The sequence below is a fragment of the Leptinotarsa decemlineata genome, unplaced genomic scaffold, assembly GCF_025532065.1.
Source record: "Leptinotarsa decemlineata unplaced genomic scaffold, Ldec_3_MD MMD2_tig00026328_RagTag_RagTag, whole genome shotgun sequence".
Taxonomy (NCBI): domain Eukaryota; kingdom Metazoa; phylum Arthropoda; class Insecta; order Coleoptera; family Chrysomelidae; genus Leptinotarsa; species Leptinotarsa decemlineata.
Window position 1 is genome coordinate 24,033,617 of NW_027412688.1, and position 17,973 is coordinate 24,051,589.

General features: G+C 35.0%; 1 protein-coding gene and 1 long non-coding RNA gene across 3 annotated transcripts in view; one reads left to right on the forward strand and one right to left on the reverse strand.

Moving 5' to 3' along the window:
- The first annotated feature begins 596 nt into the window (after positions 1-596).
- LOC111511088 (uncharacterized) lies at positions 597-11,083 on the forward strand. Its single transcript, XR_002722861.2, has 2 exons — positions 597-842; positions 10,977-11,083. It is a non-coding gene; the product is annotated as an uncharacterized lncRNA (long non-coding RNA).
- Positions 11,084-11,088: 5 nt separating this feature from the next.
- Positions 11,089-17,973, reverse strand: part of LOC111511087 (peptidoglycan recognition protein) — a 55,106-nt gene continuing 48,221 nt past the window's right edge. For both annotated transcript variants that reach the window (XM_074182674.1, XM_074182673.1), the window contains exon 3: positions 11,089-13,683. The gene's annotated coding sequence lies outside the window, so the exon portion shown is untranslated. The remainder of the gene's footprint in view (positions 13,684-17,973) is intronic.

Sequence of the window (17,973 nt, forward strand, 5' to 3'; positions counted from 1 at the left end):
TCCGCATTTCCCGATTTCTATTCGTCACCGTAACATGACTTTAAATTTAATTTAATGACTCTTCAATCATAAAAGTCGGTTAGTAAAAATTATCCAATATGAATTGCTAATTCTACAGACCACGTGGACTAGTTCGCAGCCGATTCACTTTCATGTATTGATTTTTTGGCCTTTGAGAGTGCCGCCAACTTAAGTGTGCACAATATCATTCACTTCGACTATAATTTGCAATAATTTCTACCAACACCAAAATTCAAAGTTAACAAGACAGCCCCACGCAAGAAGTCTCTCAATCGCAGAGCGCAAGAAGTTACAAAAGATTAATTTGGTGATAATTCTATGAGTTTTCTATCACAGACGTATGTGGCAGTTACGACAACAGCTTCGAGTTCTCTCAGAAGGTATTTGCCACACTCTGCAGTCATCCTAGAATTCTCGATCTAGGCTGCAGTTTCTCAATTATGAATCATCTGGGTCTACGAAGTGTTGTACTGTTAATAAGGTAATTTGAAAATCTAAAAACTGGAACGTGTCATTATTAACTTTGCAAGGATTTCTATTATTTCTGTTTATTGTTTCAGTAATGACAGAAACACTACTAATATGTCTATTACTGCAAAAATATCAGTTTCAGTTAAATGATAGCAGTTTTTCTGCTATCTCCCAAAACGTGTTTTTTAGGTAGAAAGTTATCCACTGTATTCATATATATATAAGTCCTCAGAATCAACTTATGGAAGATATAGATACAGTAAAAATGTTCAAAGCCATACTTTTTATCACCATTTTCTCTGCAAGCGTTTTGGCTCAGAGAGACTATTATCGAAGCTATAATGATATTGGTGAGTTCATTTCAAATTTATGTATAGTTCAAGTGAACGATATAGTGCAACCTACCTTCCAACAGTTTCCCTTTAATAATATAGTTAGGGAGCTAACTAATTTTGTTATTCAATAATCATTTCTGATTATATATATATATATATATATATATATATATATATATAATCAGTTAGTTAGGGAGCTAACTAATTTTGTTATTCAATAATCATTTCTGATTATATATATATATATATATATATATATATATATATATATATATATAATCAGAAATGATTATTGAATAACAAAATTAGTTAGCTCCCTAACTATATTATATATACAGGGTGTCCCTGGACTTCCTCTTTTCCTCTCGGAAATGTATAGATGGGGTCAAAATATTACAGTACTTCATATAACTTTTTTTCCTAAAAGTCTTCGTAACCAAGTTACGGGCCCTCGAAGTTACAAAGTGAAAAATGTTTTTCTTTGATAACTTTTCAAGTGAATATTCAAAATCATCCAAATTTTGGTATTTGACTAAACAAATGAATTCCGTCGATGAACTTTCATGCAGGAGTCAGTTGTTTTGCTAAAAAGTCAGGAACGGACTACCCCCGATGGTCCACACCCCAAAACTTTGAAATGACAGATATTTTTCAATATTTTTCAACAAAATAAGGTTACTTGGACAATTTTATGAATAAAAGTACTCGTGTGGAAAGTCGATCGGAGCAACGAGTCTTGATAAAAATGTAGTTCTACTCGACGACATCAAACCCGCTCGTCCACCATTATTTGAAATGAATAATTATCAAAGCAGAAATAATAATGATAATGTTAATTCAACAGCATTTATAACAGGAATAATACAAAGTATGCTAAAATGAAGTCGTAAACAAAAAGTACAGTACCTATATGGAAGTTTAAGTCACAATTGTGATAGCAGATATTTTTTCAAAAGAAATATCAAGTTCTGTAGATTCGTGGTGTTTTTAAACTAACAAGCTACTCTACTATGAAATATCGAATTCATTCCATATTTTGTATGTACATAATACGTGTGGAATAATCACGTTTCGTGTTGATCAGTTATCTGAATCTCATGAAACTCAACATTCGAATGTTTCAAATTCTTCTTCACAGCTAAACTGTTGAGGAGTTTCACTGATAATTATAATTTTATGGGAGAAATTCTTTAACACGAATCTAAATTTAGCTGAAAAAACGCACATCGGAAAAAATATTTACTATACTAATAAAAAGCAAACGAATGAACTACAAAAACGGCTGCACATGATCAGGTGAAAAATATCCAGGGAATAATTATGTTCCATTTCTTTCACAGATGTTGACAAAAAAACCTTTTAGAAAGTTTTGATAAAAAATGAGAAACTGGAATGCGATTTTGTTTTGTTGAGTGGTGCGTTGTCATATGACTATCATTGTATTGTCAATATTCTATAGGATATTTTGAATTTTTTTTATATGGCCGAACAGTTTACATTCAATGAATATGCAGATATGCATGTATTTTATGGAAGAGCATTTTGTAATGCTGCAGAAGCTCGTCGTCTGTATTCCGAGCATTTTCCCAATCGAACGGTACCGTCAAGAGAAACATTCGAGCGTGTCGATCGCAGCTTGAGGGAGACAGGTATGTAATAATTGATAATTAATTTGAGCACGTTGTTTTATTTCGATATTATTGTAGGTACAGTTTTGCCAAAACGAGGTGGTGAGGGCGCTCCTAGAACTGTAAGTACCGTTGTATTGGAGGAAAATATTTTGGAAGCCGTCGCTGATGATCCTTCAATGAGCATCAGAAATCTATCAGAACAGTTCCATACATCCAAGTCCACTATTCATAGAATAATTAGGGAACAACTGCTCCACCCATTTCACATCCAGAAGGTACATGCCATGACACCTCAAGATTTTCCAGCACGACTGGAATATGCCAATTGGTTCATGGATAGGCAAAGAGAGAATATGACTTTTATTAATCGAGTTTTATTCACTGATGAAGCAGGTTTCAGTAGAGATGGAGTTATCATAATCTCCATATATGGGCCGAAGAAAATCCCCATGGGATATTGCAAACCAAACACCAACGGAAATTCAACGTGAATGTTTGGGCTGGTATCATAGGAAACCATCTTATAGGACCATTCGTTCTATAGGACCGATTGAATGGAGAACGTTATTTGGAGTTCATTCAGAACGATTTGAATGGACTTTTGGAACATGTTCCATTGCAAACCCGAAGAGATATGTGGTTTATGCATGATGGCGCTCCTCCTCATTTTAGTTTTATTGTGCGTGACCATCTGAACCATATTTTCCACAATAGATGGATTGGTAGAGGTGGGCCATATTCATGGCCATCGCGGTCTCCGGATTTAAATCCATTGGATGTCTTTCTGTGGGGGCATCTAAAAAGCCTTGTTTACGCTACACCTATTCACACAAGAGATGCATTGTTGAATAGAATAACATTACATTGTGAAGCCATACGAAACGACCCTGGAATGCTATTTCAAGTACAGAGAGGGTGTCTTCGCAGACTAAGAAAATGTATAGAGAGAGAAGGTGGTCATATCGAGCAGTTTCTGTAGCGGATTTTTCATTTCTGTTTGCTCTTGAGGCTCTTGAGTTTCGTTAGTTAAACGTGTTTGCATTATAAAAATTCGTTATGAACATTTTACCTATCATTTCCATTTTCCTTAAAAACTAATATTTTCGAATAATGGTAGACATCTCAGGATAAATGTTGTTGAATTAACGTTATCATTATTATTTCTGCTTTGATAATTATTCATTTCAAATAATGGTGGACGAGCGGGTTTGATGTCGTCGAGTGAAACTACATTTTTATCAAGACTCGTTGCTCCGATCGACTTTCCACACGAGTACTTTTATTCATAAAATTGTCCAAGTAACCTTAATTTGTTGAAAAATATTGAAGAATATCTGTCATTTCAAAGTTTTGGGGTGTGGACCATCGGGGGTAGTCCGTTCCTGACTTTGTAGCAAAACAACTGACTCCTGCATGAAAGCTCATCGACGGAATTCATTTGTTTAGTCAATTACCAAAATTTGGATGATTTTGAATATTCACTTGAAAAGTTATCAAAGAAAAACATTTTTCATTTTGTAACTTCGAGGGCCCGTTACTTGGTAACGAAGGATTTTAGGAAAAGAAGTTATATGAAATACTGATGATATTTTGACCCCATCTATACATTCCCGAGAGGAAAAGAGGAAGTCCAGGGACACCCTGTATATATATATATATATATATATATATATATATATATATATATATATATATATATATATATATATATATATATATATATATATATATATTGCGTTTACGCATTTATTTCTATCAAGTACTTTTCTGGTTTTCACATACGCACGGAGTTAACAACAGAAGCCAACCGCACATTTGTGGTTCCAGTTAGAAGACCTAGAATTCCCAGGCTACATCTAACATAACCACGTAGGCAGCTATAGCTACCTGCGTGACATCCGGGTCCAGGGATGTCACGCAAATAGAGATTTGCCCCCCTTTTTTTGGAGTGTTGTGTCCACGAATTGTTTTATTTATATATATATATATATATATATATATATATATATATATATATATATATATATATATACATATATATATATATATCAATATATTATTAAATATAATATATTATTCTCGTAGAGCTGTACACATCAAGCATAGAGCGATCCAAATACACACAACATCCTTTGTTTGCAGACATGTTAGGCGTACACATTCTCGAACCATCAGTCCACCCTTTCGTAACTGTGTCGTGAGTGTTATACCAAGATTCGTCCAAATAGAAAATTTGCCGTTGTTCTTGTCTATATTCAGTTATCTGTTCTAAGTATTTGTTACGCAATTTCACTATTCTTCTGCTTTCCATAACTGCTTGACGTTTTTTATTTCAAATCTAAAGTCCAGATTCTGTATCCAATTCTGAAGAGGTTTGTCATAGCAGCTCACGTTATGGCCGGAAGTATTCAATTTCTGCCTCATGATTTCAGTTGTAGGAATCTCATTGCGTTCGTAATAGTCGTGTATTATTTTTTTAATGGTTTTATTAGATGAACATCTAAAGGTTTTGGTAATCCCATATCACACCGCGTCTTGCGTTCATAAGGTTTGGTTTTGACTATTTTAGGTACAGGTGAGAAAGGAATTTCGGTCAAATCTGAGCATTACATACATGCCTGTAATAGTTTGTTTCCCTCGAAATCAAACTTGAAATGTAGATTCTTATATACCTTGAAACATACTCTCTATGTTTCAATATTCAAATGCGTCCGAATCTTATTTACTGGTATCTCTTTTTTGCATTGTTCACCATCGTTCACTACACAGGAAAAAGTCTGTGTTGTTATCACACTCATTACAACTATTAGTACTTGTCCAAGGACGCCACATTTAAACAGATAACAAAAATTTCAAATAATTATAACTGCACCAATATCGAATTTCAACACTCAGATCGCGATCAGTTCCTGAACTGAACATTGATAACACGACGACTATAACCATCCTCGCATTCAATTCGTCACCGAAACATGACTTCAAATTTAATTTTATGACTCTTCAGCCAATCATAAAACCCGGTTGGTAAAAATGATCCAATACGAACCGCCAATTCTTCAGTCCACGTGAACTAGTTCGCAGCGGGTTCATTTCTATGTATTGTTTTTTTTTGGCCTTTGAGAGCGCCGACACCTTTGAGTATGCACAATACCGTTTACTTCGTCTATACAAGAAGTTGCATGAATAAAACAATGGCTTATCATTAAAAAAAAACAATTTTGTTCTCTGTGGTAAAAGGATAACTCCAATGCCAATCCTCCCACACACACAACACAATATTTTTTGTAAATTTCTTTTTTAGATATGGAAAGTTAGAAAATGTATTCCCAATCCCAATATATCTAAACTTATAAAGGGTACGATATAAGACACTATAACTTTTTTTTGCCTTTTTTCGTTCATTATTATATTCTCCACAAAAAACATGTTCTATGTTATCAGGAAGAAGGACCTATATTTCAGAAACATGTTTACTATGGTAGTTTTTTCGTGAATATGATTCAATGTTCCTATAGTTTACGGTATCTTGCAGAATCGTTTTGAAAATATGCCAAAATATCTTTCAGTGGTGGGTTGATAATCTTCCAAACTTTTCCTAATCTGAGAGCCTTTCAAATATTCCTCGTTGAAAGTTTTCCATTCGAAAGATTTGGAAAGATAATTTTCAAACATCCAAAAACTGGTACATATTTGTTCATTGATTTATTTTTGTATGTGCCTAGTGTTATATCAAACGATCACAATTTTATTTCATCATGCTCAATCGAAGGTTTTTGTTGCAACATCAAATGTATTTGATACATGTGAATATATTAGAGCTGGAATATAGAATCGGAAGCAGTCAGACGGCAGAAAAAAGTAAACTCCTGTATTTATACAAGTTTTCTAAGCTATTTGTTGTCTTTCTCAGAAACTCTGAAATCACTTATGTTACTCACGTATAGAGGAATTGAAATGAAGCTGACGAAACGTAACATAGAAGATTCTTATGCTGAAATAAAATTGTGATACTTCGTGACAGAATACTGTCACAGAGGTGCTGAGTACAACTCAAATAACTCAGCTCAACAATGTCAAGTTGGCGACAGATTTCGATTCTATCAACGTGTTTACAAAGTTAAGTCGATCTCATTTCTGGAGTCAAGAGTTTTTGACAAAACAAAAGCGAATCGGTTAAAACTCCCGAGTTTCTATGCATTTTCTTTCGTGAAATGGTGAACTGACAAGTGACATGACATTGTCGTTTTTTTCGACAATTACACTCTCAGACAAAAATATTGCATATTTTATTTCAATATATTTTTTATGTTAATTTCATTTCGCTTTGATAAAAGTTCAAAAGCCAAAGTATTTTACGTAAATTTCTATAGATGTACTTTATAGATAGTACTCGAGTACTTATCTACAGTAAAGTATCTTGAAGTTGGTGGACTTGAGGCAATGGATTGGGTACCAAACACTCCTGACGCAAATCCCATAGAACATATTTGGGACATCCTAAAAAGGCAAATACGAGCACGAAATCCAGCTCCTAAGTTAATTGCAGAATCAGGAATTGCTACACAGGAAGAATGGGATCAAATTCCACAAAAAACTATGAAAGACCTTTCGCGGATGCCCACGAGGATGCAGGGAATCGTTAGAGCTAGGGAAGAAAACAATAAGTACTGAACTGCCATCATTTTGCCTAAAAGAACTTTCATTTTGTCATCAATGTTGCTTGTTCTAATTGAATATCATAAACAAAACTATTCTATTCCATTACTTCTTCTACAAGTGTGTTATAAAGTTTCAATATCTGGATAATTGGCAATCGATATACAATAAATACTTCAGCATATACCAGTTAGTAATAAAAACTGCATAAATATTCACAGAAATAGAAATAAACGTGAAATCAAGGCTTAAAATAAAATATGCAATATTTTTGTCTGTGAGTATATAATTTTACTGCTCTGAGATTTTGGTAAAAAGATGAAATGTCAGAGTACAGTGACTGATAATTTTCAAGATGCTTAGAACTCCTGGTTCTTTCACAATGGTTAATACCCATTCATAAGTCGGGAAAACCGAAGAACCAGAGAGAGCCACCGACCGATTTCGTTACTTAGCTCGGTCGCCAAGATTGCGGACAAGATCTTATTGAGCAGACTTCTCAGTCTGGAGAAAAGACTGAAACTTGTTCCGGAGAAACAGTTTGGATTCAGGCAGGGTCGTAACACGACCTCGCAACTGGTCCGACTGTTCCACGGAGTAAAAGAGGCCTTTCACCAGAAAAAGAATACAGTCATGGTCCTGTTGGACATACATAAAGCTTTTGCCACCGTTTGGACAAACGGATTTATCGCGAAAATGTGGATGGCACACATGCCTTTATACATGATAAGAATCTTGGATTCTTATCTGGTCAACCGAAAATTTAGGGTAAGAATACACCTAGCTATCTCTACGGAGATTTTCCAATGGAGGCAGGTGTTCCACAAGGGTCCTGTTTATCCCCACACTTATACTCTCGGTATACATATGACTTTCCAATGTTCACAAAAACGAATGTAGGCATAGGTATATGCAGGTGATACTGCCATATATGCCCATTCTTACTCTAGTGAGGTGGCAACACGCCAAATACAGATCGGTTAGAAGTACCGTACGTGGAGAGGAATAAGATAAGGTTAAATCCGTCAAAGACTGAACTTGTCAATTTCACGAAGAAATTCACCGACGTGAAGATCTTCAGGAAATTGACGATTCAAGAAAAGTGTGTCGAAGAACAGAAAAGTGCAAGTATCTGGGAGTTATCCTGGACAAGCGCTTGAATTTTCATAAGCACTTGAGTCTGGCAATCTAGAGAGCGGGAGCGGCGATTAAACGCAACTACCCTCTCATTGCACGAAATTCCAAACTGAGTGTTGACAAAAAGCTCCTGATATATAAACAAATTATCAGGCCAGCTATGTTGTACTCTTGTACTGTATTCTGCAGAGGACTCCGTTGCGGAGACTCGAGACGATGCAGAATAAGGTGCTTCGTATCGTGACTGATAATGATCGATACATTTCATTGGAGCGTTTACGAGACATAGCGAAGGTCGTGCACATTACGGATTTGATCCAAAGACTTGCTTACAAACACTTCAAGTGGTTTCTTCCGAAAAGTCCGCCGACTAGTTATATCACGGCAGTTAGAGTTCATCATAATCAACCCCGCCGTTACGGTGGGTTGATTTATGAAGCCCTCATGTAAATGACCGTTTGTAGGTTCATGAAAAAACTGGCATAGAAAGCTTCCTGTAGACATTCTGTCCTGGTTTTTGCATGAACTTTTTCCAGGAGTATCTAGTTAACCAACACATTGACAGCTATATTTTCATTCCTGCCTTGGCGGCAGGAGGCACATTACCAAGTCGTTTTTAATAAAGTCTATGTTTCTGGGTGAGCGTCAAACCGCTAACATCGCGAGGGGCGTTTCCCACCGCCTCCTCTCGCCGGAGACGCGAGGGCGCGCCTGTCAAAAGTAGAAGTCACTTTGCTACTCTACCCTTAAGATAAAGGTACTCATGAAATGTAGACATGTAAATAGTTTATTTTAATAAAAAGATTTTTGCTTTGCTTTGCTTTGCTTCTTTCACCGTTTTGCTTTTGTTTTGTCAAAACCTCTCGATACGACTGATACCAGGACGAAAAATCAAAAAGCGCACCGCTGGATTTAGCATTACAGTACTTTTGAAATCGTTTTAATTCAATCCAGCGGCAGAATTCATTGAATTCCTACCTCCTGCCACAGCTGGTAGAAGGTAGGTAGAAGAACTAGAAAATAGAATCTGAAGCAGTCAGACATCAGAAACTCTAAAATTATTTACGATACTTACGTGTCGTGGAATTGAAATAAAGCTAACAATAGGTAACATGAAGAATTGTTATACTAAAATGAAATTGTAATACTTCATGACAAGATGCATAGAATATCCTTGGTGGGATCACTTGGACCACTTTCCACTGGAAGCTGGTAGACCCAAGTTATTGGTTTCTCGTTTTGATATTCCCAATTAATCATGTGTGTGATGCTCAATTGTGATTTTGAATATTGGTGTGTTCTACACAATTTCATTTCGATTCCACATTTATTGTATTGTTCTTGTTTATCAAAACCAATAAAGAAAGTAATAAATTAATAAATTCAAAATTTCGTTGAACTGAAGGAGTGATACAAAATAATGCAATATCGTTGTATGTAAATGAAAAGAATTACCACACAAATCAGAACAGTCTAATAACTTTTCGTTTAATGGACAGTTACACATATCACGAAATTAGATATTTCGAAAGAAATTAGAATTCTCACGGTAAACTACTACTGATATCTATAAGGAAATTATATTATTGATAAAATCCATCTGAAAATTTTCATTTTAATCCAATATACGTCGGGGTATTAGCTAGGTGATTAGTTGTTTTCTGATGAGCATTAGCCAATGCTGAGTATCATTTGATGAATCTGAGATATTCAATGTACAATCAGGTGCATAAAAACAGCTACCTCTAACTGTTAACAAATTTTTTAATTGAATAACTTTTTTTAATTTGAGCCCGATTATAATTTTTTCAATGAATGGAAGAATAATTATACCAGATTAATTCACATCGAACATTTTCCCTAATAAGGGCCGATTTACACACATTAAACAATGGGAAACAAAGTTAGGTTTCTATTATCTATATTTAAGACATCATGTGGTGGAATACAGCTTTTGGATGACACACAAAAATAATCCCGTATGCAAGCTCAGTTGATTCCCTATACATTGTTTATTCATTCATTTTTACATGAGCAGCTGACAGTTGAAAAATGAAATAATAAACCAATTTTTAATAATGGTTGTTGCCTTCTCTAGCTTCCATTCTCCGAGTCATTCCACGAAAGAGCGTTCGAATATAATCTTGTAGCATGTTATTCTAACTCTCTATGAGCGCATCACGAAGTTTTTTTCGTTGGTAGGTGGTCTTCCGCAACTTCTTAAAAGTCTACTTAGTGCCAGATATGCTCAATCGTTGCATATGAATACGTAGAGAAAATCCTATGCTTCATTCAATTCTTGAATTTGGAACGAATCATGATAACAAAATGAATGAAGAAACAATTTATAGGAAATCGACCAAGCTTGTATATAAAATTATTTTGTGTGGCATCCAAAAGCTGTGTTTTACCACAGAGTGTCTCAAACTTGGATGATAGAAACATAACTTTGTTTTCTGATGTATATAAATCGAGCATTATTTGGAAATCTGTTTGATGTGAAATAATCTAGGGGGAACTTCCTTCCAATTGATGAAAAAAGAATCAAAATGGGGCTGAAAATAAAAAACGTATTCGAAATCAAAATTTGTTAACATTTCAAGGGGGTCGTTTTTTATGCACCTAAGTGTATTGATTATCTTCAGGCAGTGTATTTGCCTTCGTTTTTCTGCCCCAAAAAACGTTATTTATTGTCAAGAATTCTATGAATATTCTCCAATTTCAGGTTGTGACAGGTGGACAGAAGATACCGACAGTTGCCCAAACGTATCCTGTCGATTGGAGTTAACATGTGAAAACAGGAAACTCAATGGGGAAAATTGTTTTTCGGAATACTCCACTACTTGTGACAGAACTCTTTGTTTCTGTAAAGAGGGTTATGCAAGATATGAAGGGAAATGTATAAAATATGAAGACTGTCCTTCGTCTGAAAGCAACTAATTTCATGAAATTCATGCGTAAAATAAAAATGAAGCTGTCAATCTACAAATGTGTTTCATTTTTTTTTATTGAAATGGCCTATGATTGCGTTTCTCTCTTCATATTCATCTTCGCGTTTTTTCATCCTTTCTTCTTCTGAAAGCAATTTACTTTTCATAATTTTCATTTGATGATAACAAAAAGTTGATTGAGGTTACAACAGATTGGTACACCTGAATAGGATTCAATATGTTGCGTATCTCTACGCTAGCTTAGCTGAATATATTGTTGGACAACATGTATGCGGCTTCTTTGAATTTCCTCTTGAACCAAGGTTCCTCCTTGTGTATGATCTCAGCTTGGGACAACTCGATGTTATGTTGATGGGTCTAAATATGCTCTGTTATTCCTGATTTGCTAGTTTCCTCTCGCTGTGTGTGTTTCTTGTGCTCGGCAATGCGAACATTCAATGGCCTCAAAGTTTCACCGATATAGGATTTTCCGCATTCACAGAGTATACAATTCTTGGAATCACAGTCCGCGTTTGGTGGTCTGATTTTTGTGAGGCTACTACGGATAGTGTTTCCGGATCTGAAGTAGGTTCTGATGTTGTACTTGGACCCAAACCTTCTTATCCTTTTCGACAAACCTCTGATGTAGCGAAGTGCAAGCACTGGTTGTGACGGCTTCTCTTCCTTGCGAGGCTCCTGATGTCTTTTAGCCATAGTCTGTTTCACCATCGCTTTGCTGTAGCCATTTCATTAAATATCATTTTTGATGATGTCTAGTTCCTTCTCGAAACCTCCCTTTATATTACAGAGCCTGAAAGCACGGTCTAATAGAGTCTTGATGATTCCTCTTTTGATCGATTGATGGTGTTTGGATACGTGGTTCAGGTACTGTCCCGTCTGAGTATACAGATGTTTCTCACTTAGTGTCGGTCCTCTTCACCAATATGTCTAAGACTGGCTATTCGTTGTGGTCTTCCTTCTGTTTTGTGAAAGTGATGGAAGGTCTTACGCTGTTGATATGTTTCAAGATAGCGTCTAGTTCAGTATTTCGATGGTTCCATATTACGGTGACGACACCTTCATAATATGGAACCATGGAAATACTGAACTAGACGCTATCTTGAAACATATCAACAGCGTAAGACCTTCCATCACTTTCACAATGGAGAAGAAAGTCCACAACGAATTGCCATTCTTAGACGTATTAGTGAAGAGAACCGACACTATGTGAGAAACATCTGTATACCGAAAACCCACTGAGATCATACACAAGGGGGAACATTGGTATTTAGGAAATACGCTAGCCGAGCTAGCGTAGAGATACGCAACATATGGAAACCCATAATCAAGGGAAAAATTGCCAACTCCCGCTAAACGGTTATCTCCCACTAAACCGGTGAAGCGGAAAAAGGAAAGCGAAAATAAGGGAAAATACTCTAACGACCCATAAATATTCATCTCTCCGAGAAATTAGTCCAGTCATCACCCGCAGACGATTGTGGATACTAACAATCAAAACGTTGTGATGTAACTTGGCTTGGAATCTCTTGACTTTTTATTTTTAATTTTTGTCAATTGTTCTATTTTTACTTGTATTTTATTTCACTGTTATTTCATTTCAGGTTTTTTTGCTTAATATAATTGTTATTTTCAGCTATTCTTTTTTAATTCTTCTTCTTTTTTATTGGTTCTTTCAGGGATTCCAAATCATTTTATATAATACATATAATATCAGACAATGGAAGTCCGAACTGATAAAATTGTCAATAACCTTCAAATAAATATTGGTATTCATTTTGCATCGACGTTAACAGCTGAGATACATACTCTGTAGTATCCACTGATCTACCAACATTTTTTAGCTCGGAGACAACCTTATCAAATTCAATAATGTAGCTATTGAGTAAACTCAAATACTCAGCATGTTTATCACTAAAAACGGAAAAGTTTTTGATAAGTTTATTAACAATGTATCTGTAGTTTGATTATGACCAACCAAAATGAAGCATTTCAAAATTTTTTCCAAAGCCTTTTTAGTTTGAAAGAGTTACTGAAAGCATTAGTGAAAGTGTTACATTCAAACATTACAACTGAGCCAATTCCAATAAATATAAAATAATTAGAAATATTTCACTCTCTTTCACATGAAACATTTCCATTCTCACTCATATGAAAATTGTAGCAAACGGCTTCCAATTCCTTTTCAAATATATAGAGTCGTTGAAAATTCTGGACTCCTGTCAATGTGTTACAAAAATAAGATGAACTATGGCTTTCGATCAGTAGACCTATAAGAAACAAAAGTACTTTTTCAGACGAAGGCAAACTCCTTTCGTGAATTCAATTTGTATTTTTCAATATGTGTAGGATACCAGAATGATTTTTGGGAATTATCGTGTTTTTTTTGTTGACTTGGACAATCTTCTTTCTTGAATTTCTTGTTTTGCATGACGCATACTATAAGAATGCTTTCAGGGTGTTGTTTGAAACCGAAGCTCAGTTCTGAAAAAAAGAATACGTTTTGAAAAATTTTAAATTTCATAGTATTTTACAAGTGTTGATCTTGTCGAAGAATTTCAAGAACGAGATTTTAACGAGAACGAGAATGTTTCCTACTTATTTACCAAACTCAAACAATCGTTAATGCAGTTACAGTTTCGTAAGAATGTATCATCTCTTCTACCAAGCGATTTCCTGGAGTCTTTGAAGTGAACCAGACAGGACAACAATAGGATTGCCCCAAATTCTTGGTGTTCTTGTTGAATACTTTTCGTGAACAAAAAAATAATACTTTTGACCGCTCTAGATTGAATAATTCCGTACAGTCTATCTCATCTTGTGTTTGTAGATCTTTTGCTGAAAAATTCCCCACTTGTATAAATATTCAAGAGGTAACAAATAAGTATTCTGAAACTTCAATTAGCGTAACCTATTATGACTGATAACCAGTCCGTGCAAAGCTAATTTTTAAATCATCTGAAAATGGAACTTGCAACGGGTGATGATCAACTGTATTGCCAAATATACGACAAACTGACTGACTATTATAAGAAAAGAAGTATAACTGAGGTACCAGTCAACCTAATAATAACACTGATGGTCTTCAAACATGACTCAACCTCTGACGGAAGTACCAAATTCTTACGAAGGTTCGAAATAGATGAACATCTCACTCTAGCAGATCACTTTTGTAATATTCATGCAGTCATTGTTCATTGTGGTTCTGGCGTTGAATCTGGTCATTATTACGCATTGGTCAAAGACGGGACTGATTTAAATTTGATGATAGTCGTGTGACCAAGTGTTCTGGCGACGTCTTAAATTTATTGGAGCCTCTGGCAGCTGAAAAAGCAAATGCGCCACTGGAATTAATGAAGTCGCACCGGAGCGCCAATTGATTTTTGTTTTTTCATAATTTCATGATTTTATCAGTAAGGTAATTAAATTTCATTTTAGTCATGAAACTGGACATTTTTTCGATGATATGAAAGTTTGAAACTTGACATTATAGATCTTCAATTACCTCTGAAATGTTTTGTTAAATAGTGAACTCTGAATAAGGTTTTGACTTAGAGTATAATCGAAAACGAAACAAAATAATGAATTGTGACAATCATCTAAAGAAAACATTTTATGTGATTTGCTTGAAAACTGTGTTTACCTGTGTTATTCTTTCTTGACCTTCCGTGTATAGGCCGCGAAATATCATGATAGACGACTCATATAAATGAAGTGTTATGATATATTGAATAAAATATTCGAGAAAACAGGCAACATTGAATACGAAAAAAAATCGTTATTCAATTCTGTTTAAAATCTGTCTTTCCGTTAACCAGCTGTCGCACCCCTACGAACGACAACCCTCAGAAGTCGGAACTTGTGCGAGCTAAGGATTAACGAGGTCTTACCTTTTAACGTGTGATTCCTAATAAGGGTTGGACGATAGCAAGTGAAAATCGATTGTTCAGACTAGGGCTAGAACCATCGACCAACACGGCAGTCAATTCGAGTGATTGAACAAAGCACCCACGTCGAACCGCCTGGCAACCGACCGAGATATATATCGCATATAAGTGCAATACGAAAACATATGTTCATACTTTTAGCTGTTGAGCATGTTTAATTGCATGTTAATTGCATGTTTTTTTTTGCTATCCAAAAAATGCATCAAATTGTATGTATAAACTGGAATTGAGTGCTCAAAAACACTTTAAATGTTAACAGTGGCATACGATGATTGTACTCTGAGTCAGAAACATATTCAAAAGTGGTACAAGCTTTTCACAGAAGGTTGAGAAGATGTGAATGATGACGACGGTCGCCCTGGAGGCCCTAGCACATCAACAGTCGATGAAAATTGTTATGGAAAATCGTCAAATCACTATTAGAAAAGTTGGCCCATGCCTAGCAATTTCTTAGAATATTTTGGGCATGACACCAGAAGCAGTTCCAGAATTGCTGAATTCTGTCAAAAAAAAACCGTCCTGCATAAGCATCGCCCTGGAATTGTTAAATCACTCCAACAACGATCCAGATTGGCTTAAAAGGGCCATGACTAGTGACGATTCATGGGTTATGACATCGAAACCAAAGTCCAATCATCCCAATGGAAAAGCTCAAAAGAGCCAAGACCCAAAAAGTACGCCAAGTTCGATCAAATGTCAATGTTTTGCTAACTATTTTCTTCGATTCCCGTGGAATAGTGCATATGGGGTTTTTGCCGCATGGTCGTACGGTCAATAGTAAGTATTATCTTGAAGTTATGTGCTGCTTGCGAGAAACAATATGAAAAATATATCCGGTATTGTGAAAAAACAATTCATGGCTTTCATGCACCTGATCACTCGTTCGTAATTTTTTGGCCAGAAACAACACCATAGTCATGCTTCAGCCATTTCTTCCTGTTCCCAAGATTGAAGAAACCCGCGAAAGGACGGCGTTTTGCGACGATTGAGGAGGTAAAAACCGAATCGCTGAGAGCTCAACGACATATCAACAAGTGCATATCATAACTGCTTCGAGGATTCGAAAATATGCTGCTGATGAATAAATGAATATTTTTTGAGAAAAAATAAAATTCATCTTATTCTTCGAACAAACAGCGTAGGGGAGAGTGTTTATGAAGAGCCAATTTTGAAAAACATCAAAAAAAGTTACCGTCAGGTGATGGTTATTGAATAAAATTGCTTTTTGTGAATAATTATTTTGATAGTCTTGGTTATCCAGTCAAAATTAAATGAGATATAATGACAGAAATTAGTAATATGGCAACTTAAAAAAAAAGGAAATGGACTCTTTCAAAGCAACATGTGTATGAAAGAGCTGGACATGTGCTATGAAAGAGCCGGGTTCCTCTCTACAAAAAAAAAAGTTTTTCATCAAACGCAATTACCTAATAAACTATTTATCTGTTATTAAAGTCTTATCAAACTGTAAAATTGCTTATTTCTGTGAAAATCAGTTATTTATTATCAATTTCAAATCACAATCTTCCAACAATCTCAAGGCAATATAATGTATATTTTTTCAATAATCCGTCTCCATTATGAAATAATTAATTACCCAGAAACCTTGTAATGTCACAAGGCCCCTCTTTACAAAAAAAAACAGTCTTTTAGCAATAACAATATCTAAATAAACTATTTATCTCCTATAAAAACCTATAAAAACCATTGTTCATTTCTGTTATTTATCAGTTTCAAATCTTACAATATTCTTGAGCATCCTAATACAATTATATATTTTTTTAATCAGTCTCCTTATAAAATGAATAACTAGAAACATTTTTGGCGAAAGAAATTTGTAACACCTTCAATGCCACAAGACTCATATGCCCAATCATCACAAATCTTGCACTGATACCATTCTACTTGGCTCTTAGAATAATCTCCATTACACACAATACAATAATTTTTATCATGCTGTGAAGTAATCTTCTTGTTATTTCAATTCCAATAGAATAATTTCATCACCTGAGCTTGTTAATGAGGAATCATCATCCAAAGGTATGTTGGCTCTAGAATTACTGGACTAATCATGTGCCTTGGAACTTAGTTTTTTTTATATTTTGTTTCGTTGACATTTTCTTAACACCAACTTTTCTAAGTTAATTTATCTTCTCTTTTTCCTCGTTTTATTTTTTCTGAAGCTGGATTAGGTCTGTCGGTCACTTATGAATCTAGGAATGCATCGTCAGAAAATATGTTATAATTTAAGGGATGTATGCCAGTTTTGATGAATCCTTGAGTAACATTTTGTAGGGTTATAGCTGCTGAATAGGTATCTCTAATGAACTGCGCAATTTGGTGCCATGAAAGAGCCGACTCTTTCAAAGTCTCCACAAGTGGCTCTTTCAAAACATTTTGTCATTTAAGTTGTAACCTTAAAACACAGCTATTTCGCGTAAACATTATGACATCGATATTATCGTAAAATAATGCTATATATATATATATATAATGCTATATATATATATATATATATATATATATATATATATATTTCAATATTAAATTCTACAAAAAGGATTTGAAGCTTTATATCTTCTATTAATTATCTGCGAGCGCTTTCGACAGCAGTTGGTATTACTGTCATCTTCTAGGCACTCCTCAAACTGAGCGTCTTAACTCAGGTATTTCAGGTACTTGAGGTAAATTGGCCTGTATTTGTACTGCATCAGGTACTCTTCTTTGTGTTAGATCTTCTCTAGGAATGTGTATGGTTTTGTTTAATATATTGAATGCGAGGTCTTGTTGTGTTTTGATTTGTACTTGTTCCTCGATAAGTGATTTA